At 36.7% G+C, this 25,874-nt stretch overlaps 1 protein-coding gene across 12 annotated transcripts in view; it reads right to left on the bottom strand.

Moving 5' to 3' along the window:
• Window positions 1–25,874, bottom strand: part of FOXN3 (forkhead box N3) — a 497,018-nt gene that overhangs the window by 443,117 nt on the left and 28,027 nt on the right. For 4 of the 12 annotated variants that reach the window (XM_074289758.1, XM_074289764.1, XM_074289761.1 and 1 more), the window contains exon 2: window positions 6,437–6,532. The exons of the other annotated variants lie outside the window; for them this stretch is intronic. The gene's annotated coding sequence lies outside the window, so the exon portion shown is untranslated. The remainder of the gene's footprint in view (window positions 1–6,436; window positions 6,533–25,874) is intronic. 12 annotated transcript variants of the gene reach the window in all.

Here is a 25,874-nt window from a genome sequence, read left to right as displayed (position 1 = left end):
TGAAGACCTACCAAGTAGACATTGAAATGTTAACTTTTTTTTTTTTAATTTGACCACTCAGCCAGGTCTGAATCTATTTCATTATGTTATCATCTTGCTCATATTTTTTATCTTTTCCACAAGAAGAGTATGATATGTTTTATCATATCCTTTGCTTAAAATCTAGGATTATACAGGAAAAGTATCAAATGGGTAGAGTCAGACTAAAATGCAACTGGGAAATGTTTTACAAAATAAATAAAATTACAATACAACATAGATAAAATTAATTTGTGGCTTTCTAAATCTCCTTCTGGGCAGCTTGGTTGGGTAGAATGTAGAACAACTCAAATTTCTGAGTTCAAATCTGGCCTCAGCCACTAATTGTGAGACTCTGGGCAAATCACTTTTTTTTGCCTTGGCTTCCTCATCTGTAAAAATAAGCTAGAGAAGGAAATGGCAAACCAATCCAATATCTCTGCAAAGAAAATCCCAAATAAGGTCATGAAGTGTTGCACACCACTGAACAAGAGTCCTTTCTTTTTGAGTAGATTACTTCATTATATCCATTTTGAGTAGAGTGCATCACTTACTACAGCATTCCTCTGATCCACCAGGACACAGTTGAAAAAGAAAAGAAGGTTAATGTAGTATGGCCTATTCTTAGAGCCCTCTCAGCTCAACATAATTATTCACATCCCCCCTCTTCCCCACCAAGACATTCACTAAACCTTCAATGATTCATTTTATAATTTTTACAGAATTCCAGGTCAAGCCCACTACTCCATACTGGGCAGGCTCTTTCCTTCTCTTTTCTCATTTACTCTTCATTAGACCTATGGCTCTTCTCACTTTCTCTTCACAATTTTCTAAATACTGTTAACAATGGTTCAGCATTCACATCTACCAGATATTTCTGTTATCAAGGATCATCTTATTCTGGGCAAGTTTACCTGAATTTGTCAAAGGCATCTAGATGCTCCAAATTTATCCTGATTGACTAGTGAAATATTATATACTCAGTAAGCATCTGAATATCAACCACATAACCAATAAACATTTGTCAAATCCCTAAAACATGCAAAAAGAGAAGGTAACATGACTTAAAAGATCAAGAGATACAGTCAGAAAAATTCAAATTATTCCTCTGACATTAGATAGATAGAATACCAGATATGTAGTCATGAAAACCTGAGTTTAAATCCAACTTTAGACATATACTTAGCTGTATGGCCTCTGTCTGACTCAGTTTCCTAATCTATAAAATGATATTAATAATATCCACTTCTGAGGATTGCTATGAGGATCAAAATGAGATAATATTTTAAACTGCTTTTAAAGCACTATCTAAATGCTCGTTATTATTACAATTATTGGATTTGTATTACCAGATAAGAAAAAAAAATATAACGGACAAGAAACCTTTCATGAAAGTGGAAGTCTAGTCCTAAGTTGTAAATAGCATAAGTAATAATATCAGGAAGCTAACATTAAGTACCCAATGAGTAGAAGGGACTTACTGGATTTTTTGAATCACAACTTAAGCCATTCCCTTTCCAGAGGAAGGGCTTCATTGTCAAGCCTAGTGGTTGCACTAACCACCAAAAGATACTGACTCTCATAGAAGTCTGACTTTAGAAACAGCAGTTAGAGAGCAGGAATATGGCAGGAATACAGAGCCCAGGGAAAAAATAGTGAAAACAGAGGCAAAGTAGGGAAATACAGGGGCAAATCTCCAAACCAGAAGATTCCCTTTCAGACTATGGTTATGTGTTAACTACCAAATAACCTTGAAATACTCTGCAAATAAATGTGTAAACTCAGATCCTTTCCCAGCATTACTTCCCACTTGGCCCTTTCCATGCTTACTCCTTATGTTGACTCATTTGCTTTGCCCAAGTTCCTACCAAAAAAATGAAACCTATGATATCACTAATAATAAAGTAAAAAGATTTGAATACTAGAGGAAAAATAAGTACTGAAAATACTTCCCATGGTTCTTTGTCATCCTATACCTGAACTACTGAGTTCACATCTACCATCATCTTTATTTCACTCCTCTAGAAACAACATAGTACAGTGGAGGATTTTGTAATGGATTGGGATCAGGATTTTTGGCTGCTGATTTTTTGGTTGTTGATTCTACTGCTGACTGTGTTTTCCTTGGGTAAATTACCTCCCTTCTGCACCTCAATTTTCCCTTTTATACAATATCGTGTTAAATAAGTTTCCATGGCAAGAGAAGACAATTGGTGCATTGTCTCATAAGATAGAAGATGGAAATGGTTAAAAAGAAGGACAACTTTAACAAAGATTAGGAAAACATGATGAATAGCAGGTGGCTTGGGGAAAATAAGTGGAAACACTAAGAATTGCTGGTTGACTCAAGTACCCCCTACTTAGGTTTACTGTATCATTCTATCTCCCCTCAGTAATCCCTCAAGTCTGGTTTAAATTCCTTGGGCAGGGAGTAAATAGATGGAGATACTTTTTGGTGCAACATATGCCAAGGCCATCAAACCTGGAAATATGAGAACAGCTGTCTGGTGTAAGAGAGGAGGAGGGAGGGTGACTGGTGGAGAACTGAGAAGTTTTAGGCATTTAAACTGTTAACTTTTTATTTTGTACCCTGGTAACACAACATAATTGTGATTTCACATATTCCTTGCTGGTGGAGTTCTTCAAGGTTGCTAGAAACTGATGATTAGTTAAAAAAAAAAAAATCCCACCAGCAAAGACCAACAAGTAATTCCTTCAAAAACTACACACACATTCACACTTTACTCTTTTACCTTTTTTTCAAAGGCAAATTGCAACTGTCAGATGCACTCTCTCATTACTGTCCCCAGTTCTTTTCAGTAGGGATAATCAGAAAAGCCTACAGAGGGATTTAATCAGACTTTTTTTTTTCTTCAAGTGACCTAATGTTTTGGTATGAGACTGCTGCCAGCTCACACTGGGTGGAAATTTAGCACTGTCAGCATTTAATTATTATTTTATCGCAGATTTCTTTACTTTCCTACAGGGAAGAAATAGCTAAAAAAAATTTTTTAAATGCACCGACTGCTTAGCTTTTAAAATCACAAGACACTGCCCTCATTACTTTGCTTTGTCAAAAATTACCAGTTCAGGACACGGTCTGTGTCATGGAAACCCTCTTCTAAGTTAATAAGATGTAGCAGTATCAATGGCATCCATCACCAGAATCCCGAAACTACAGAATTATTATTATCTAAATTCTTACCCCATCTAATCCTTCATTCCTGTTATGTTTAGCAGTGACCCAGACAATATTCAGAAAGTCCATGACCTCAAAGAATCAATATTCCAAAGGGATAAACAAATCACCAGATACAGTGGGAAGGGGCAGTTATTGTTTTGTTCTCCCCATGTTTGTTTTCCTTTTTTAACCTTTTCAAGTGGGGAGGGGTGGGAAAAGACTAGACATGTCTTATGGTAACAAAAATGGCACTTGGATTAGAAGAAAGCAGAGGCATCTCCTTGTGTTGCCCACCAGAGTTTCCTGCCATTCTGCCATATTACTCACTATGAGAACACACTGGCTATAAGAAACACCTGGATCCAATAAAAGTAGACTGCCGGAGTTCCTGTGTGAGTGGGTCAGAGATGATCTATAAGGTACTGATATATCCTGGATTGAAGAGATCTATACTTTATGGTGAGAAATCAAGTCATGGAAAGTAGTGGGGTATAAAGGCTGAGAAGGGATCCAATTGAGAATAGGAGGTGTAACTAGACAAACTGGTACTAACCTGCAGTGTTTGGTCCTGGGTCTTTTCCACCTTGTGTCACTACTGCAGTGTGTGGGAAAGTTCATGGGAGTCTATGTCGGCCTATGTTCATAATTCATACTGCACCAGAGTCACACAAGAGGTGCACCAAAATGGCAGACATGAAGGGTTGATGAAAACTGTGGGTATATCTAATAGAGAGGGCTTGCCTCTCTAACTGTTGCAGCTAAGTTACTCCAATCCTCCATCATCTGGAAAGAAGTCCCAGTGACAGTAATCTGGCATACTTGACAAGGGAAGTAAAAGAGATAGAGCAGGTCTTTCCAGTAAAAACACTACCAAATGATAATGCATGAGTGCCCCCTTCAAAGGAACAGGGAAAGGTGGGAAGGAGGGAATCATTTTCTGAGTATTGAGTTGAGATCAGTCTTCATTTTTCTTTTCTACCTCATTCCTCATCAGCCCCAGATGACTCCTTCTAAAAGACAGGCAGAAAGCTAGCTAGTCTCAAAACAAACAACCATCAAATGCAAAAACCAAACCCTAACACAGCCAAAAAACAAAAACAAAAACAAAAAATCCTTTTTAAAAACTCTATTTCATTTAAAATTACCATTCCTTCTCTTTAGACTCAAACTCCTTGAGTTTGTTAAGTGTGTATTCATTATCACTAGCAAATATTTATTGAGCATTTATTATGGGCTAGACAGTGGGGATATAAAAATAAGCCAACAAAGTATCTGTCACAGGAAATATACATAAAAAGATATATTGGACCAAGTGCTCATTTGTACTTCTATCCCCAGCACTTCTCATGGTGGCTGGCACAAAGGAGGCAATTAATATATAATAACTCAAGAAGGAGCAGAAAGAAACAAGTATGTATTCAGCATCTACTATGTGTCAGTCTCTGTGTTAAACGCTTTTACAAGTATCTTATTTGATCTTTACAATAACTTGTAAATGTGTTGCTATTATCTTCATTTTACATTTGAAGAAACTGAGGTAGATAAGTAACTTGCCCCAGGTTTCACATCTACTAAGAGTCTAAGGCCATGTTTGAACTCAGATCTTCTGACTCCAGGCCCAGTGCTCTAGATAAACTAATCTAATCTATGCCAAAACAGCAATCATCAATACTGTATATTTTTAAGGTATTCCCTCCCACTACTTGTTTTGTTTTCTCTTAAACATGTACCAAACATCTCAAATATGACTAATATTGGGTAACTTTTCATAAGTGACCAACCCTCTCTCCCACCCACTCTATGACTTCCTTCTTAGCTCAAGACCCACATCCAGATATTCCTGGCTCTAAGGAGATACACATACTTTATAAATACATATACAATAAGGAAAATATGGTTCCCTGCCATCATAAAATACAAAAGCTATTTCTCTTAAATCTAAATGAACATGGCTCATTTATACAATAAAGTATCTAGATACAAGAGTCCCAGGAGGGACACTTTACCTATGCAGAGACCAGGAGGGGACATGACAGTTCTGACTCACACTAAGCTTCACTAGGATTTTCCCAAGTCGTGGTCAAGTGTATAAAACAAGTAGGAAATTCTCAACTCTATTTACAACACAGGGCCTGGCTTCATAGATGAATGTAGGCTACTCTTAAGCAACTGGCAAGGAAAAAAGTGCATGTTGTCCCCTAAAGTTTGTTATTTCTTGATTTCTCTCCTCTCCAGTAACAGTGACCTAGTTTTCCCAGAGCAGACATTTAGAGCACAGAGGAATGAAGAGATCTGGAGGGTGGGGAGGATGAGGGGAAGAAGACTCGGCCTGAGAAGAAAGGAGCATAGAAGGAGAGCCACCCAAACCTTACAACAGTCAATAACTAGCTTATTTCCCGTCTGCCTTGCTGCTGCCACAGCTGTTGTCTGCTTTTTTACTCCTGGCAACCAATAGGACTGCTTCCTCATTTCTGCAGCTGCACTTTCAGATTGAATATTATGCAACAAATAGGTTTAAATTTATGACTCCCACAGAGGTCTAGACTAGGGCCCAGACGCACAGTTAACATATCTAATCCACCTCAGAGGTCTTTAGTTTAAGGACCCACATTCTGTCCAAAAACTATGGGTCATGTCTATACTTTAAAAGGCACTCCCCCAGCCCCAACATTACTCAAATATGATCAAGACGGCCATGCCATCTAGAAAGTTCATGGGAAAGAAGTGAAAACTGGATCCAAATTGACCCTCTTATCTATTAAAATCATTACAAGTGGTTTCCAAGATGATTTCAAACCACAGATACAAGAGACTTATCTGGTGATCCATTGAGCTTGGAATCACCAACATTGATATTCCTGAGTTCAAATGCAGCCTCAGACACTTACTAGAGCTGTGTAACGCTAGACAGGCCACTTAATTTTGTTTCAGTTTCTTCGAATGTAAAATGAGCTAGAGAAGAAAATGACAAATCACTCTAGTATTTCTGCCAAGAAAACTCCCCAAAAGGGAGTCACAAAGAGTCGAATATAACTGAAATAATTATAATTAAGGACAACAAATCTGGTGATCTCCAGGACAAAGGAATACAACCAAGAAACAAAAGGGTTTTTACTCATAGACAAAACTACTCTGCCATTTGGACTATGCTATTTACCAAATACCTTTAAGGAGGCAACATGGTACAATGGCAAGAGTCATGATTCTAAAATCAAAAGTCTTGGGTTCAAATCTCACCTTAAGTTCAAATCTCAATTCTTCAAGTAGTTCTTGACACTACTACCCATGTGACCTTGCTCAAGGCTCAACCTCTCTGAGTTTCAGCTTCCTTATCTGTAAAAAGAAGGGATTGGAGGAAATAATCTTTGAGATCCCTTCCAGTTTGATATCAACAATCCTATATAGTTTCAAAGACAGCAAATGTAGACCATGTGTGAGGTAGTGAGCTCTTTCTTCCTAGACTATTACTAGAAGAGATCCTGCAATAATATTGGACGTGGTGAACTCTGAAGTCTCTTCCAACTCTGAAAATTTGTTACGGGGACCTGAGTTTCCAAAACAAAATCCTTTTCCCCTGCCCGTCTCCCGCATGGTTTATGCAGTATGATGCCTTAGCTCAACAATTAAAAACTTTTGTAGCTGAAGACACTGGTCTTCACCTACCATTAGCAAATAGGATCATATCTGGCTGAATGTGCAAAATGTAGACATACACACATTTTCATAAGTTCTTCACAATACTTCTTTTAACCTGTGATTCTTGGTCTGTTGTGGTTTTCAGTCCTTCACAATATATTTGCATGCTGCTGTTTACTGCACTCTATTCATTCAGTCACTATTTGTAAGATTGCTGAGCCATTTTAACAGTTTATGGGGACCATACAGAATATTTGCAATCAAGAACATCCAGGAACACCTGGGACATATGGTTGTTATACATCTCATTGATAACAAAAAGTGAATTGTCATCGTAAAACTATACTATTTCAGTAAAATACTGTGTTGCTAGAGTGCTTTAAGTGTTTCCTATAAAACAACCTCAAAAGGTAGGTGATACAAATTTTATTTTTTAAAATTTCAGTAGCATTTTATTTTTCCAATTACATATAAAGACCATTTTCAACATTCATTTTTATAAAATTTTGAATTCCAAATATTTTTCTTCTTCCCTTATTTTCCTCTTCCCTAAGACAACAATTTGATACAAGCTATATATATACATATATATATATATACAATCATTTTAAACATATTTCCATATTAGTCAAGTCATAAAAGAAAAATCAAAACAAAACAAAGAGAAAAACAATGAGAAAAAAGCAAACAAAAAAAGGGAAAATAGTATAATTTGATCTATATTCAGTCTCCATAGTTTTTTCTCTGGATGCAGACAACATTTTCTATCCTAAGTCCATTAGAATTGTTCTGGACCACTGCATTGCTGAGAAGAGCTAAATCTATCATAGTTGATCATCACATAATCTTAGGGTTAATGTATAAAATGGCCTCCTATTTCTGCTCACTTCACTCAGCATCAGTTCATGTGAATCTTTCCAGGCCTTTCTGAAATCAGCTACTCAATTTCTTATAGAACGATAATATTCCATTACCTTCATATACCATAACTATTCAATCATTCTCCAATTGATAGGCATCCAGTCAATTCCCCATTCCTTGACCAAATTTTATCAAGATACAATAATTGATGCTCACTATGATGAAACTATGTAATCAAGAAAATATTAAATTATGTTTAACATATAGGATATATTTATAGGCTTTAAGGGCAGGTATGCAACAAATCATGTGGTTTTTTGTAATGTTTTAATAATGCTTTTTCATATTCATTTCTCAATAATTTTTCCCTCCTTCTAATTCCCATAAAATCCTTCCTTATATAATCAGAGATGTGCTGGAGAATATATCCATGAACTACTTTTAAATTAAATCTACCTTATTAACATTTTCCCAATCATTTTCTTAAATTTTTAAACAAACAAGAAAACAATAAATCAAATCTTGATTTGCAGTTTGCTGATTTCAGAGTTGTAAATGGTCACACTGAAAATTTAAGGGCAGGGGCAGCTAGGTGGCGCAGTGGATAGAGCACCAGCCCTGAATTCAGGAGGACCCGAGTTCAAACCTGGTCTCAGACACTCAACACTTCCTAGTTGTGTGACCCTGGGCAAGTCACTTAACCCCAGCCTCAGGAAAAAAAAGAAAAAAGAAAAAAAGAAAATTTAAGGGCAAGGACCATCTTTTGCCTAATCCCTACTGATTATTAGCATAGTGCCTAGTACATAGTTCTTCAGTCTATTCAATCATATCTGACTCTTGGTGACCCCATTTAGAGTATTCTTGGCAAAGATACTGAAGTGATTTGCCATTTCCTTTTCCAGCTTATTTTATAGATGAGGAAATTAAGGGAAAGCCCTTGGCCAGGGTCACATACCTAGTAAGTATCTAAGGTTGATGTGGATTTTAATTCAGCTCTTCCTGACTTCAGGCCTGATGCTCTGTCTACCGTATGGCCTAGTTATTAGTATTTAGTAGACACTTAATAAACTTATTGAACAAATAGTTAGGAAGAGCCAAACACATTGTATGTAACAGTTTATTCAACATTTTGCCTCCTTCTCATCTTTTTCATCCTCTAAGATTAGTCATTTCATTTGGTCAGACGAGTGATGTGTTTTAGTGTTATTTTCATTTACATTGTTGGCACGTTGTTTTTCTGGTTCTGCTTTCTTCATTTTGAGTCATACAAGTATCAGTGAGCTTCTCAGAATTCTTATGATCAACTAACCAACAAGTATTTCCCAAGTGCCTCCTACCTGGCAGGTAGCATGCTTAGGGACCAAGGACCTGAAAGCAGAAGTAAGCACAAGTCCTTGTCTTCAAGGAGTTCATAATCTAACAGGAAAAACAATATCTAGATAGATTGTGTCAGATCTGTGGTAGAGTCTTCTGAGTTCCTATGGTTCTGATCAACCACAGATGGATACACTGTACACTGATCCTAACACAGTGATCTCATTTTACTCTCTAAGAACAAAAGACAACAGAAAGCAAGTAAGCAGCAAGCAATATAGGGATACATATAAGACATACAAAATAGAGTAATTAAGCGTCAGTGCAGCTGACTGGCACTATAGATAAAGTACCAAATCTCGATTTAGGGATATTCCTCTTCCTGAGTTCAATTCCAGCTGCAAAGACTTCCTAGCTGTGACTCTTTTGCCTACCTCAGTTTCTTCATCTGTAAAATGAGCTGGAGAAGGAAATGGAAAACTACTCTAGTATCTTTGCCCAAGAAATCCCTAAATGGGGACAAAAAGAGTCAGACTGGACTGAAATGACAAATAGCATCTATTTTAAATAGCGCTTATGAGGATTAATAAAGTAATATCTATCACTTTGCAAACTTTAAAGCATGCATAAATGCTAGCTATTTTCTTGCATATTCCAAGTTGTTTTTGGAATCGTTGGACCATTTCTGTGTAATCTATTTGAGAAAGATTTTCTCCCCAAATAGTTCATATAAAAATAGTTTTGGTGCTAAAAAAGGAAATTTTTTATTTATCTGAAAAATGTGTAAAAGTATATAATTTAGACCCAGAAAGGCTCTTAGGAATCACCTACTAATAATAGCCAGTATCTATAGAGTGTCTTAAAGTTTGCAAAACGCTTTATATATACATTATGTCATTTGATTCTTACTAAAACCATTTAACATAAGTGCTATTATTTTCTCCATTTTACAGATTTACATTTATTAAGGGTGTACCTTTATATTCTCTGTGAAGTTGGGGCTCTTTATATTCCTATTTTTCAGATAAAGAAACTGCTACTTAGGAAAGATAACTAGATTACACAGCCAGTAAAGAATGGGAGGCATGATTCAGCCCCACACTCTATTCTCTTAGGCTAGCTGACTTAGCCCCTCATTTGATAGATGAAGGAAATGAGAACCAGAAAAAGGAAATGATTGTTAACATACATACATACATACATACATATATATATATATATGTATATGTATACACACACACATATATATACATATATACATGCATATACATATACACACATATATACATACATACATATACATATACATAATAAAATTCTAATCCAATACCCTTAACTAAATTCAGAGATCTTTCAAATAGAGTATGTTGCTTCTCACCAAAACAGTCTATTGAGTTTACTACTCAGTCCTCAAAGCATGTGGTGAAATGAAGGGTTAAACTGTCTGTTGATATCATCATATTTGTTAAGAACAGACATGCCCAAAAATTCAGGTCATTTTAAAAGAAGTTCTAAGAATGAAAGCTTCCAACACTCTAAGGTATTTTTGAAATTGGTTAACACACTTTCAAGCTTCATTCAATTAAATGCTTTTTAAAGTAGGGATAAAAATGTAACTTTTGGTTCTACCTGGCCCTATCCCTTTTCTATCATTGGGCCCATTTCCTGTTCTTTTTTTAGAATTAATTAAGAAATAAAAATAGAAACCTGACATGTTTATATCAATTCAAAGTGCTGGTTAAACATGAGAAATCAGGAGTTGAGAACACAGAGGTGACAAATTTTATTTCTGTGATGACAAATTTGAATCCTCTTGCCAGCTGGCCCCGGGGGGGGGGGGGGGAAATCAAGATTCTAATACAGGAAGGTAGCTCAGGAGGCAGTGAGGGGGCAAAATCACATTCTTTTAACTGGGCATCTAATATTGCTCAGGTAATTGGATTGTGGCTTTAAGTGGGAAGACAGATACAATTATTACTCTTTGGTAAACCTGCATCCTCCCCACTCACGCCCCACCCCTGGTACAAGGGGGAAGTCAAAATGACCACTAGGATTAACTCCAAACCCAAAGAGTTTATGAAACACCCTCTTTCCAGGGTGAAGAGAAAGGTGATTGGGGTTGGGGGGGATTTAACCAGCACTTCTGAATGTCACCTGATGTGCTATCCATTCAGTTTGACTGAGATAGCAGAGGAAATGAGGAGTGATAAGTGATAGTGTAATGATTAGATCAGCCACCTTAGGAAAAGTGCTGAGCTAGAGATATTTCACTAAAATAAGGAGAAACTTGGGAATAGATTTCTGGTGAATGATCCCAAAGTAGATACAGTATGAACTGGAAATGGATTTCACGGGCAAATAAAATCTAATAAATGGTAGGTCACTCAAAAATGAAATATCCTAAAATCCAATAGAGTGCTGTAAAATTTGTCATCAATAATTTAACATGAAGAGAACTTATACTGGGCAAAAATTTAATTTTAAAACATGCTTACTGATTTGTTTAGACGGGAAATACATAGTATATTGAATATATGGATAGAGTTAATTAAATATGTGTATTTAATATATATGAATATATACATTAAATATAATTTTAAATTTTAAAATATATGTAAATATGCATATTAAATGTATTTACTATATATAAACACATATTAAATTATGTATATCATGTTAAATACATGAAATATATGGTAAATATATGCATTAAATATATAGTATGCTGAATATACTGATATGATATATTAAATATGTATGTTTGATATGCATATTGCAGCATGTTAAATATATTAAATATGTGTGATGGTATGTGGTAAATATATGCATTAAATATATAGTATATTAAACATGAATATAATACATTTAATATATATAAATATGTATAAATATGTATATGGTATGTTAAATATATATGTGTACAGTTTGCTAAATATATTAAATATGTGTGATTATGTGTGATAAATATATGCATTAAATACATAGTATATTAAACATATGTGTGTGTATATATATATCCATATATGTGTTATATGTATGCAAAAGTATACATGTGCATATAATCACAAGAGAAAGGAAGCTTGGGTTAGAAGACAAAAACTTACTCATAGTAAGAAAATCTGAGTCCCAGTCTGCCTCTGACATTGGCTATATGATCTTGAGCAAATTATTAAATCTTCCAGTGCCCTTGGCAGCTTTCTAAGGTATAAAGCTCCATGCAAAGCCCATGTGTGGTAAGAGAAACTTCTATGAATGAAATCATAGGCCTGGTCAAATATGCCCACCCAAACATGCATGTAATACATTTTTCTCCCTCCCAACATATTCCAAGAATATTAAATATATTTAGGCTTCTTTGTATCCTGGAAAAATGAGAAAAAAAATTCAGAAGCCTAGCAAACATTTTTGTTGTTTATTTCAACCACGACTGATTCCTTTTGGGGTTTTCTTGGTGAAGATTTTGGAATCAAATATCATTTTCTTTTCCGGCTTATTTTGCAGATGAGGAAAACTAAGGCAAAACAGAATTAAGTGACTTGTCCAGGATAACATAATTAGCAAGTGTCTATGACCAGCTTTGAACTCACAAAGCTGAATTTTTCTGATTCTAGGCTCTATGGGTCTACCACCTAGTTTCATTTGTTTGTTTGGCATAGTTAAACAAACAAATGAGTAAACTGACTAACTATCTTCAGTGTGACCAGTTTAATCCCATATGCATAAATTGGATCTGGGGATTAAAAAATAAGAAATGAAAGTCTCTGTCCCAAAGGGTTTACATTCTAAATGTGGAGCTACAAGGATTTTCATGAATTCAATACCAAAGCACATGCTATAGAACTCTTTGCAGAAGAAGAGTATGGTATAGAAAGATTAGGGAGTGATTTATAGGAAACCAAACCATTCTCCAATTGATAAATGGTCAAGGGATATGAACAGACAATTCTCAGATGATAAAATTGAAACTATTTCCACGCATATGAAAGAGTGTTCCAATTCACTACTGATCAGAGAAATGCAAATTAAGACAACTCTGAGATACCACTACACACCTGTCAGATTGGCTAAAATGACAGGAACAAATAATGATGAATGTTGGAGGGGATGTGGGAAAACTGGGACACTGATACATTGTTGGTGGAGTTGTGAAAGAATCCAGCCATTCTGGAGAGCAATTTGGAACTATGCCCAAAAAGTTGTCAAACTGTGCATACCCTTTGACCCAGCATTGCTGTTATTGGGATTATATCCCAAAGAAATACTAAAGAGTGGAAAGGGACCTGTATGTGCCAAAATGTTTGTGGCAGCTCTTTTTGTTGTAGCTAGAAACTGGAAGTTGAATGGATGTCCATCAATTGGAGAATGGTTGGGTAAAATATGGTATATGAAGGTTATGGAATATTATTGCTCTGTAAGAAATGACCAGCAGGAGGAATACAGAGAGACTTGGAGAGACTTAAATCAACTGATGCTGAGTGAATTGAGCAGAACCAGAAGATCACTGTACACTTCAACAATACTGTATGAGGATGTATTCTGATGGAAGTGGAAATCTTCAACATAGAGAAGAGCCAACTCACTTCCAGTTGATCAATGATGGACAGAAATAACTATACCCAGAGAAGGAACACTGGGAAGCGAATGTAAATTGTTAGCAGTACTGTCTATCTACCCAGGTTACTTATACCTTCGAAAGCTAATGATTAATGTGCAACAAGAAAAAGGTATTTACACACATATATTGTATCTAGGTTATATTGTAACACATGTAAAATGTATGGGATTACCTGCCATTGGGAGGAGGGAGTGGAGGGAGGGAGGGGAAAATTTGGAAAAATGAATTAAAAAAATAAATTAATTTAAAAAAAAAAAGAAAGAAAGATTAGGGAGCTGGCTTACCACACCAAGTTCAGATCTTTATTATCAAAAGCAGAGCAGGTTCAACTTTCTAAAGGAGTCACAAGAAATCTTCTTAGAAGTCATTCATCAAATTTTTGACTGGAGAGCCAGGGATTTATGCAAATAAAGCATAATTCCAGATCTTATAACTACTTCCCCTCACTAGTTCACAAAACTTTAGCTGAAACTCCTCATTTTTCAGCAACTTGTGTGTTAATCACAAAGGTCCTAATTTCACTTAGAAAACTTTTTACTTTTCCATTTCCTAGATATTGCCCCCACAAAAGCTGAGAGAATAACCATCTGATCCCAATTAATAAAGGTCATTTTTTGCTTAATCTTGGAAAAAAATTCAAAATGGAACCTTTAGAAAAAGTAACAATTTTTACTGAGTGGCTTTATCCTAAAAGCACATTGAAACTCCAGTCATTTTTGCCACGCCAATCTCCATCACTGAGTGCAGTTTTTATCAAACAGGAGGACCTTCAGGGTTTTCCCTATCTCATAGAAGAGCCAGGTCTTCAAGAGTCATAGTCTATACTTTGCCATCTTATGGGAATCTCTTCTTTAGTTCCCTCTTTTCAACTCCTGATCTCTAGTTTCCAAAAGCTTTTCCAAGAGCAGACCTTTCAATTTCAAGAATCCTTGACAATGACTCCAGGTTTAGATGTAATAGCTATAAATCCTGATATCTTCTTTCTCTGTGGACTAAGAAGGTAGAAGTTCTCTATCACTAGAAGTCTTCAAGCCCAGATTAGATCAGTGGTACCACATCTCAGCATAAAAAATTCTTCTTTCCTTCCTTCCTTCTTTTAAAATGAATAGAAATTTAAAAATTTTAAACTGTTAGATGTCACATATTCATCTACCCATGACAAAAATAATAATAGTTTTGGTTCAATGAGATCTGACTCTTCATGACCCCATTTGGAGTTTTCTTGGCAAAGATAGTGGAATAGTTTGATATTTTATTCTCATTTTACAGTTGAGGAAATTGAGGCAAACAGATTTCCCTGAATTACATAGCTAGTAAGTGTCTAAAGCTGATTTGAACTCATGAAAAATGAATGTTCTTGATTCCAAGCCCTTCTGCACCATATAACTGACCTAAGAATAACTAGCATTGATATAGCACTTTAAAATTTACAAAGTGCTTTTTACAAACATTATTTCATTTAATCTGTAAAAATCATGGCTGGTAGATATTATTATTATTATTATTATTTCTATTTTATAGATGAGAAAACTGAGATAGTAAGAGATTAAATGACTTGCCAAGGATCATTAAGTTAGTAAATGTCTGAGAAAAGATTTGAACTTGGATTTTTTTCTGACTCCTGATTCAACTCTAGTAGGCCACTTAAGATAGGATATAACTCCTCTCTTCAGTATCTCTCAATGTGTTCTAATAGTAACTTTGAACATCTTACTTTACTGATTATTACATCAAACAACAGTAATTGAACTACTTCCTAAATTAGAGAATGCTTAGTCTATACACAATTTCATGAAAAAAAACTCTTTACAGTTTTAAGGTTAATAAACTCATGGAGTTACCCCCTTTCTAAAGAGACATTTTCCCCTCATAATATTCACCACAGCATTTGTACATATCCTCCCATCTCTAGTAAGAAGCTCTGAAACTTCATTCAAAGGGACCTGAAGGCTTAAGTGCTTTAGTGATAAAAGCTCATTCTTTCAAGCTAGGAGGGGAAAAAACTCTATCTTTGACTCCTGGCACAAGATAATCACACACACATACACACACACACACACACACACACACACACACACACACACACACACACACACAAATTCTGTCTGACACTGTAGTCTACTTATTTTCAACCCTTCTTTCCCCCAGTCCTTAATGGCCCCCAAGTTAATTTCCCAGAGATACCCATTTTAGTTAGCAGTGGGAGCCTTAGGGGAAAATGTTATAAATATCAAAACAGCCACAAGCTGCAGCATTGGGGAATCATGGAATACTTCAGTTTCCACTTATTATTAGTTCAGGAACTTTGGCTTAATCAGCCTTAACTGGATGCTTTTGATTTCTGAAGTAAAGATCTCTAAACTTAAATACACTCTCACATAATTATCTGCTTTGGTACAAAGTTCTCAGACTCTCAAAAAGAGCTCCATTTTACAGCCAAATGTTTCATTCATGAAAGTTATATGAGTTCTTAGGAAAGAAAAAAGTGATATATGTGATATATTTATACATGCATGTAGCTACTGGCTAGGAAGAACCATTATTAAACCTCTAGGACTTCAGTTTTCTCTTCTGTAATATATTACATAACTTAACATTTCCCTTTTAAATCTACATTTTTTATTCTTATCTTTTTCAGACCTCAATTTTCTTATCTGTAAAATAAGATTGGCCAAACCTAGCTTTGCAAACTGATTTTGCAACCCCGTATTCTTGTAACTAAAGTAGGGGGGTCACAAAATCATGAGTTATTATCAGTAAATGTTTGATTTGTGTGCCTATTTTAAATATCTATGTATCTGGGGTCAAATAAAAATTTCTCAGATGAAAAGGGATCAAGAGAGAAAAAGCTAAGAAACCATAGCCCAAATGACCTTCTGGATCTATATATTAGGATATAAGTATATATGTATATACTTTTGTTCATCCTACAGATTTTTGTTGTTCACTCATTTAATTCAGTCATGTCTGACTCTTGGTGACCCCATTTTAAGTTTTCTTAGCAAATATATATGAGTGGTTTGCCATTTCCCTCACCAGCTCATTTTACACATGAGGAAACTGAGTTGTCCAGGCTCACACAGCTAGGAAGTATCTGAAATTGCTTTTGAACTCAGATCTTTCTCTCTCCAGACCCAGTACTCTATCTACTGCATCACACAGATGCCCAATGACACATGTATTAAAAGGAATAAAAATCTTAACAAGTTCTATTTTAAGGGCAGCTGAGTGGTGGAATTGATAGAATGCTGAGCCTGTAATTAAAAACCTACATTCAAATGTGGCCTAAAACACTTACTAGCTGGATGACCCTGGACAAGTCCATTGTAAAGTGGGGACAATAAAAGCACCTACCTTCCAGGATTGTTGTCAGAATCAAAATGAGATAATAATTGCAAAGGATTCAGCTCAGTGCCTGGCACTTAGGCCCTTAATTAATGTTCAGTTCCTTTCTTTAACAAATTATATCCCCTTGGTCAGAAATACTGCTCCCTCCACAAAGTGGGCTTTAAGCAAATAAAGATTAAAATACCATCAAAGTGGAAGTGAATAATGCCTGTCACTGCAAGCTAGTGTGGAATTAGAAAGGTAGCTCACCTGCTGGGTATTGGATCTCTCCCTTATCTCTAAGAAATTCAGATCAGATGTCTACTACTCCATCTGAATCCTTCTGCTGTTAACTTTCCAAATGGATTCTTCTTTTCCCCTGTGCTGCTACACTCACACACACACACACACACACACACACACACACACACACACACACACACACACACACATCCCTCAGCATCCACTCCTCTCTACCCCCAGCCACAAAACAGTCACAACCTTAGGAAAAGGCACAAATGGCAGTTATGGCAATAACAGGTATTTTCACTCAATATATTGTCGGAGCACAGGATGCCAGTAAAGTGGTGCAGTGATATTGCTGCTTTCTTTTTTATTTGTAGCCTCAGAAATCTGTTCTGAGGATGGTGGAATCAGGGAAAATCACTCTAATCATCGAAAAGAAACCTTCTCAGTGCCAAGAAGCTTCTCTATTCCTGTCAGAGTCAAAAGCACGAGGTACGATTGATGGTAAACACTAAGTAATCATAACTTATCTCACAACAGGAGGAAAGCAGGGAACAGGTGGGAAGCCCACATCAGACTCGAGGCACATCTAGGGGTGAGCAGGGAGGAGATTTTAAGAAAGTCAAGCCATCAGGCCCTCATTGTTCGTCCTTGAGTATTTAATCCTAAGCATCAATAGACATCAGGCACATTCACATTTCTTTTCAGGAGTTACTCTCCAACACTTTTAATTAAAAAATCCAGGCACAGATTACGCTGTGTTTGTCCTGAGGAAGTGGATTACATAGATAGGCATCTTTTTTTTTTCTTTTCCATCTACCTAGATAACCAGCCCTCCTGGAGAAAACCCATAAGACTAACATGCTGAATAGGCCCGTGCCTCAGCAGTGACTACTCCAGCCAACCAAGCAAATCCCTCCCCTCACCCCAACTCCTCTCATGTTCTCAGGGAGGAGTCTGATCAGTTCACAAAGCGAAGGCTGTTGGCCAGCCACAAAGCATCTCAAATTAGTTTACAGTAAGGGAAAGGAAAAATGTCTTACTACCAATAACTTCAAACAGCTCAACCTCTGTTCTGTTTGCTGTGAGTTAATCTCTGAGTCTGGGTAATTGGAAATGCCTGCTGGGGGACCGATGAAACTCTCCGTTTTAGTCTTCTTCAGGCTATTAGAAAGTCAGGATGAACAAATATGGAAATTGTTGGGGGTAGAGGTGTCTGGGAGGGAGATGGAATCCAACTACCAAAATAACCACATCATAATTCCTCTATATAACCACAAGAGTGATTAATAAAAACCCCAAAACAGATCCTTAAAGCCTAAAGCACTAATTACCCTATTAAATGTCAGAACTACATGAAAACCTAGGCAAATTGAATCAAGTGAATGCTAAGAATTTAAGGACAGAGAAGACACAAGGCAAGTCTAATCTATAAATCAGGGGAGCTCCTTAGTCCAAGGAGAATAGAGTATAGATCAGAGATGGCCAACCCATGGCCCTTGGGGTTCTATAACAATCTGTCAAGCTTCACTGAGCAAGGGTGGGAAATGCCATTTCTAATTGTGGTTATGGTGTGGGCAGAAGTAATGTCATGTCTTTTGGGTGGCCATGTCCTTCATTCTCAAAGAGAATGAAAAGGCTATCACTTCAGGAAGGTAATGTGAATTGGATATAAGTGAAGCAGGACTGTGCAAACTCTCTCTCTCCTCCTGAGCCATCTGGCATCGGTGGCCTGATATAGATCAGGACAACTGGAGATGGCTCTGGATACAATGGGAGAGACCTTGGCCTTTTTTAAGTTAAGGTCTTTAACAGTTCTCAGTTTGTTTGAGTCAATGTCCAATAAGTGATTAAAGATAGGTGAGAAATGAGGTAAAACGTGGCCTTTTTACCTAGTCAAAAAAAAAAAAATCAATCTGAGAGGGGAAAACTTCTGGTTTTCTGCCCAAACTAGTTCTTTCTCCTTTTTTTACTTTTTTGATCTGATTTTCCTTGTGCAGGAAGATAATTGTATAAATATGTATGCCTATATTGGATTTAACATATATTTTTACCATGTTTAATATATATTGGATTACATGCCATGGGGAGGTGAGAGGAAGGAGGGGGAATGTGAACACAAGATTTTTCAAGGGTTAATGTTGAAAAATTATCCTTACATATGTTTTGAAAATAAAAACTTCAATTAAAAAAATAATAAAAAAAATAAATCTAGCTATAAAACCCAAGATAGTCCTTTGGGTGGCCTAAAATAACACAACTGTCCACAACAAGGAGCCAATTCCACAGTAGACTGGGCCTGTGGTTAGACCACATTTGGAATGGTGTTTTCAGATGGGGATATCATGAATTAGACTAGAAGAGGATCAGGGTAAGGAAGGGCTGATGCAGAGAGGTAAGAGGTCTGGAGCCCCAACATACTGAGAAAGGTTGGAGGAACTGGGGAGGCCTGAAGAAGGCAAGAAGTGGGGAAGGATGGGACAGGGATGTTCAAGACATCCCATCTTCTAAGTACTCCATGAGCTACCATAACACTCATTGTGCTTGGCTCCAAAGGATAAAGCTAGAAGAAATGGATGAAATCTGCCAAGAGTTGTATTTAATTTTAAAGAAAAAACTTCTTAACAATTAGAAATGTCCAAAAGTAGAACAGATTGCCTCAGGAGATGATGAATTCCCCAAAAACAAAGGCTGAATAAGCATTCAACAGGGAATGATTTCTGCAAGCCCTTCCAACTCTGAAGTGCTTAGATTGTGTGATATCACAGAGTAGAGAAACAGATGAAAAGCATCCTTCTGTTCAATATTTTTAAAAAATGAATTAAGTACAGGATAATAATAACTAGCATCTGTGTAATACTTTTGAGGTCTGCAAAGAGTTTTTTTTTTAAATTATTATCTCATTTTTATCCTCTGAACAACCCTGGAAGGTTGTTGTTCTTCAGTCAATGAGTGGTGTCCAACTCATAATGACCCAATGGTCACAGCATACCATTACTGTCCATAGAGTTTTCTCGGGAAAGATACTGCAGCAGTTTGCCATTTCCTTCTCCAGTGAGTAAGGCAAGAATATGGAAATGGCTTGTCATTTCCTTTTCCAGTTCATTTTACAGATGAGGAAACTGAGGCAAATAGAATTAAGGAATTGCTGAGTGGAACTAGTAAGTGTCTGGGAACAGATTTGAACTCAGTTCTTCCTGACTCCAGGCATAGTGTTCTATTCACTGACCTATCTAGCTACCCAACTTGGTTAAAGGAGAATAGACTTTTGTTTAGAGGTGGCTAACCCATGGCCTCTTGGGATTTTATTAGGTCCTTCCAAGCTTCATGAGCAGTGAATCAAATATTAAAAAGGAACTGAGAGGGAAATTATTATCCCCATTTTACAGATGAGGCACACAGAGTAACTGATTCAGTGTCACACTGTTAGCAAGGCAGATTTTGAACTTAGGTCTATTGAACTCCAGAACCAACAATAAGAAGCTGCCTCTAATTTTGAGGAAAAAATATCATGATTGGTTTTCAGTGACATAGATTAAGTCAGGCTGGCCACCCTGATTTTAATCAGGAGAGATTAATTGCAATGAACTGGGTGAGCCTTCCTAAACTTTCCAGGAAGATGAAAGCCAGGAGGCACTGACAGTAATAAGAGCTATAAACTTGAAAGAATATCTTAAACTGCCTCAGAAGAATCTATATTGATGACAGTGACAGAATGGAAAATGGCTGGCATTTTAGTAGTCCTTTAAGATTTTCAAAGCTCTTTAGATGTATAAAAATACTGTGAGGTGGATGAGATTATCATCTCCATTTTGTAGATGAAGAAACATTCAAAAAAGTTTAAATTGCTCAGGATCCTACAGCTAGTATCTTAAGCAGGTTTCAAATCTTAGTTTTTCTAAACTCTCAGTCTGGCATCAGAAACACTTAAATTCAAATTCAGCCTCAGACACTTGCTAATTGTGTGATCCTGGGAAAGTCACCTAACTCCACTTCCTCAATCTTCTTATCTTTACAACAGCTAGAGAAGAAAACTTTTGTATATTTGCCAAGAAAACTCAAAACGAGTTCATGAAGAGTTTTTTACGACTGAAAGAATTGAATAACAACAAAACTTCCTAATTGTAAGTCCAGAGTTCTATCCTTTATTTCAGGTGGCCTGACAAATACATCCATTTTGATGATCTGTTGTAGGAATCAAAGAGACATCTTGTATAATTTGGGAAAATCATTTAACCATGAATGGTGTTACCTTTTTCATATTTAAAATGAAAGAAAACATTCTTTTCACTTTAAAGATGTGAGAAATGGGTCTCTATGCAAAAGTTCACACAAAATTTGGCACTTGGCATAGAGGAAAGAACACTGAATGGGGAATCAAAAGAGCTGGCTCTTACTTGTGGCTCTCATACCACCTGTGTAATTTTTCCCTTTCTAGACATCAGTTTCCTTATTTGTAAAATGGGAAGAGAAGCGGAACTAGAACAAATTTTCTTTACCTGACAATTGTCAGTATGACATAGGACAAATCTCCCCTTCCTATTCCTATTCTCCTTTTCTGTATAACGGAGGAGGGAGGGCCTGAATAAGATCAAGGTTCCTTTACCTCACACTGCCAGGGTGAATTTAGTTAGATAAAACACTTCTTTCCTTTAAACCTCAATTTCCCTTTCTATAAAATGAGAACAGGGTGTGAATTACATCAAAGATTCTTAACATAAGGTCCACACTTTGCAGAGAGATTTCAGAGGCTCAGTAAAGTTAGATGAGGGGGGAAAAAAGAATTCGATTTTTAATTTTATTAAGCTTTAACTGAAATCAAGCATTTCCTTTCCTTCAATTATTTTAAAACAAGCAAATAACTTTTTGGGGAGAAAATTTCCATAGTGTTTCTTGATCCTTCTAGCAGGAAGATTTTTCTCATTCTAGAGTGAATAAATATGGAAACAGTAATATTAGGGGCTGGCCTTCACCCTGAACTGCTCTACGTTAATCAAAAAGTGGCCATAGAAAAGCTAGAGCTCAGGAATGAAGCCCAGGGTGAGGAACTCTATTCCTGAGTCTTTGAGAACAGCACTCAAGGAACTAACTTCTCATGAAGCCTTAATTTTTCTCTTCCAAAAACCAATTTATATCACAAGAACCTTGTGAAGAATCAGCCCCTTTGGGTTTCAGAAATGCTCTATACTCTATCAAGGGGCTCGATTTGAAGAGCACAAAGCCCTGAGAAGCTTTAACTGAAAATTCATTAACAGTGTGAGGAAAACAACAGTTCAGGGTTTTCACTTAAACTGGGAGATCATAAGAATACAGTAAAGACTTATGGGCCATGTAATGGCACCACATGTAGAACTGCCTTCCTAAAAAGGAAGTTATCTTCTTGGGATGATATAGGTAGAGAGGAGGGTTAGATGGTCTCTAAGTTTCCACATTCAACTTCAAGCATGTCCTAGCTATGTGACCCTAGATAAATTACTTAACCCAGTTTTCCTCAGTTTCCTCATCTATAAAATGAACTAGAGAAGGAAATGACAAACCATTATACTATCTTTGCCAAAAAAAAAAAAAAGCCTAAATAGAGTTACAAAGAGTAAGACATAAGACAATTCTTTGTGTCTTGTGTTGTGTCAACCACAACAATAAAGTCCATTTGGATTCTAAATCTATGATTCAATAACTTCTAATGCCCTTCCCAGCAGGATAATATTTTGTAGTACACTAAGCCCCATTGCTGAAAGGCTCAAAGAGGGAAGAGTTCTCCATAAAACAGAGAGATAACTGAAGCAAGGATGGAACAGGTGTACATGAAAAAATATAAATCACCAGATGTAGAAACATGGAGTTACAAAAAGATCTATTAGAGTCTTAAGTTTGAATTTCTGCTTTAACAATAACTAGGAGCTGAAGCAAATCATATAACCTCTCTGATCTGTTTCCTTCTCCATAAAATGGAGAGAAAAATACTTATACCAGCTACTTCATGGGGTTATTCTGAGGGAAATATTTCAGCCTTTTCTAGTTCTAAAAATCAAAAAATTTCTAAATAATATGGGTTTGCTGTTTGTTCTAATACACCTACAAACATTTCTTCATAATTTTTCCCATCTCCTCCACAGTTCCTCCAATCCTGCCTCCCATCTTAAAGAAAGAAATGGGCAGCTAGGTGATGCAGTGGACTAAGTATAGTTCCTAGAATCAGAAGGATGTGAATTTAAATCCAGACTCAGACACTTACTAGTTGTGTTATCTTGAGCAAGTCATTTCACTTTAATTGCCTTTTTAAAAAAAGAGACAATGGCCAGATAAAATGAGGTATGAGGTTTAGAAAACAGAACTCTAAAGAGGAAGGTTCAATTGAATAAAGAGGAAGAAGCAAGGCAGAGACTATAGAGAATGCAGTTAATTCAGTCATTAGACTTTTCTATCATCCTAGAAGTTAAAAAGAAAAGGCTTCAAAGAGGTGGTAGGGGAAAATTTTAAAGAGTTTATGAGTTTAAAAAAAGAGCAAAGTGTAAGGGAGGGGGAACTGTGAGCACCCATGGGCATTACAGAAATGGGTAATAATTAAAGGCCAAAAGAAGCAAGGTATCGGAGTCAGACAATGGTGGGGAAAAGAAGACTATTAGTCAATTAGAGTGTTTTCTACAGGGGCAGTTGTACAATGAACACAAAAGAAGTCTGTGAGTTTCTGACCTTAAGAAACTCTTACTTCCCAATTAGATGTATTCCTCAGGGGAGCAAGGATACTGATCCCCCACATTGACATTATTGCCATTAGAAACAGCAGTGCAGTGTCACAGAGATGCACTAATGAATTATTTAAGGGTCGTAAGGAACTTGAAAGACATCATGGTCCACTGGACCAAGTCTGGATTCAAGTTCTGGTTCTATCACTAATTTGGTGTACTTCTCTATACCTCAGTTTCTTATTCTGTCAAATGAGGCAGCTGGCATCCATTGCCAGCTCTTTAAACTCTAGAATTTGGCTACAGTGTTAGTTAGGGGAGTATGACCTACCCTGCCCTAAATGTATTAATTCCAATAAATCTCTTACAATCCACTAGTGCACCTGACTTGAGAACTGAAGAGATGCTTGTGATTCATGTGCCTGACTCATGTCAACACTTCTCATCATCTATGCAGGTTGGTAGATAGAGTGGATAGTGGGCCAAACCCAGTGCCAGATCCAAGTTCAAATGTAACCTCAGAGGCTAACTGTGTGAATGTAAAGAAATCACTTCACTTCTGTATATCTGTTTCCTCAGCTATAAAATGGGGGTGATAACATTGTAACAACTTATTTAGGATCAGAGTTACTAAGGATCAAAGGAGATCATATTTGTAGAGTATTTAATACAGTGCCTAGTGCATAGTAGGTGCTGAATGAATTCTTATTTCTCATAGTAGGTATTATATAAATTTTTATTTCTTTCCACCATTGTCCCATATCAGAATGCAAAAAATATGCTAAGACCAGACAATAAATAAAAATTCATGTTATAGTCTTAGAGCCATCATACAACCTGCCTGTTGAAATCCTTCTTCCAGGAAGCCATTCCTGATTCTCTAAAATAGAACTCAATATGCTTTTTCTCTGTCTGTCTCTGTTTCTCTTGCACTGTGTGTGTGTGTGTGTGTGTGTGTGTGTAATATACATATATATATATATATATATATATCTTTTGCACACACACACACACACAAATATCATACAGTGTGAAAATTGGAAGTGCAGTGGGAGAACAGATTGAATAGGTAAGAATTATCAGGATATTGGACTTGGTTTCTCAAAGGAAAAAGCTTTATTGCTGTATAAAGCAGGACAGGATCAAGAGCATTAGGGGACTGGTTGGTTTCTGTCTCTTCTTCCTCAGATCCTTCCCTGTAAATTTCATCCAGTTCTTAGCAGATTCACCAAAGAAATGCAGGTAGACATCTCAAAGGGAATTCAGAAGGAGTAGAGCTCCAGTTCCATTTCTCACTTCACTACCAGTGCTTTGGGATCCCAACTGAAACATCCCTCGATATACAGGAAAACCAACTGCATAGAGCACACAGCAAGCAGTTCAAGCTTCCAACTGGGCCATCCAGTTGCTCCTAAGGTGAGGCTCTAATTCAAAGTCAGAGGAAATAAGGGAGAGGAAGAGTAGGGACTTACTTATCAAAGTGATTCCCCTAGGGAAGGTGGAGGATAGGCCAAGAAGGCTTGCCCTAAGGCTCTACTCTTCCTTCAGAACCAATTAAATGCAGTGAGAGAGCAGGTTTGATACGTAAGAATTGTCTTGATACTGGACTAGTTTCTCAAAGAAAGAGGTTTTCTTGTCATAAAAAGCAGCTTGGGATGAAGCAGCATCAGGAGACTGGTTGGTGTAAGGAGGTACTACAGGATGGGTATTTTATACAGAAATGGGGGGGAGGGAAGATATTTACTCATTCTTCATTGGTTAGACCCTCTCCAGAGAAATGTTTACTTTTTAACCACTGGCCAAAAACTTCTTAATCGGTGGCCAAAAACAAAACAAGGAGCAGAAACATAATAGGATCAAGCTTACCAGCATCCTTTCTACTAGGACCCAAGCTCCTTGCATCTGGATGTATGGTTGACTATGTCCCTTTTACCACAATCCAAGCCCCCTGCACCTGTCGTGGTGGGCTGCAGCAACTTGTTTTCTCTTC

Source organism: Sminthopsis crassicaudata, chromosome 2, assembly GCF_048593235.1.
Source record: "Sminthopsis crassicaudata isolate SCR6 chromosome 2, ASM4859323v1, whole genome shotgun sequence".
Lineage (NCBI taxonomy): Eukaryota > Metazoa > Chordata > Mammalia > Dasyuromorphia > Dasyuridae > Sminthopsis > Sminthopsis crassicaudata.
This window is presented reverse-complemented; position numbering and strand designations above follow the sequence as displayed.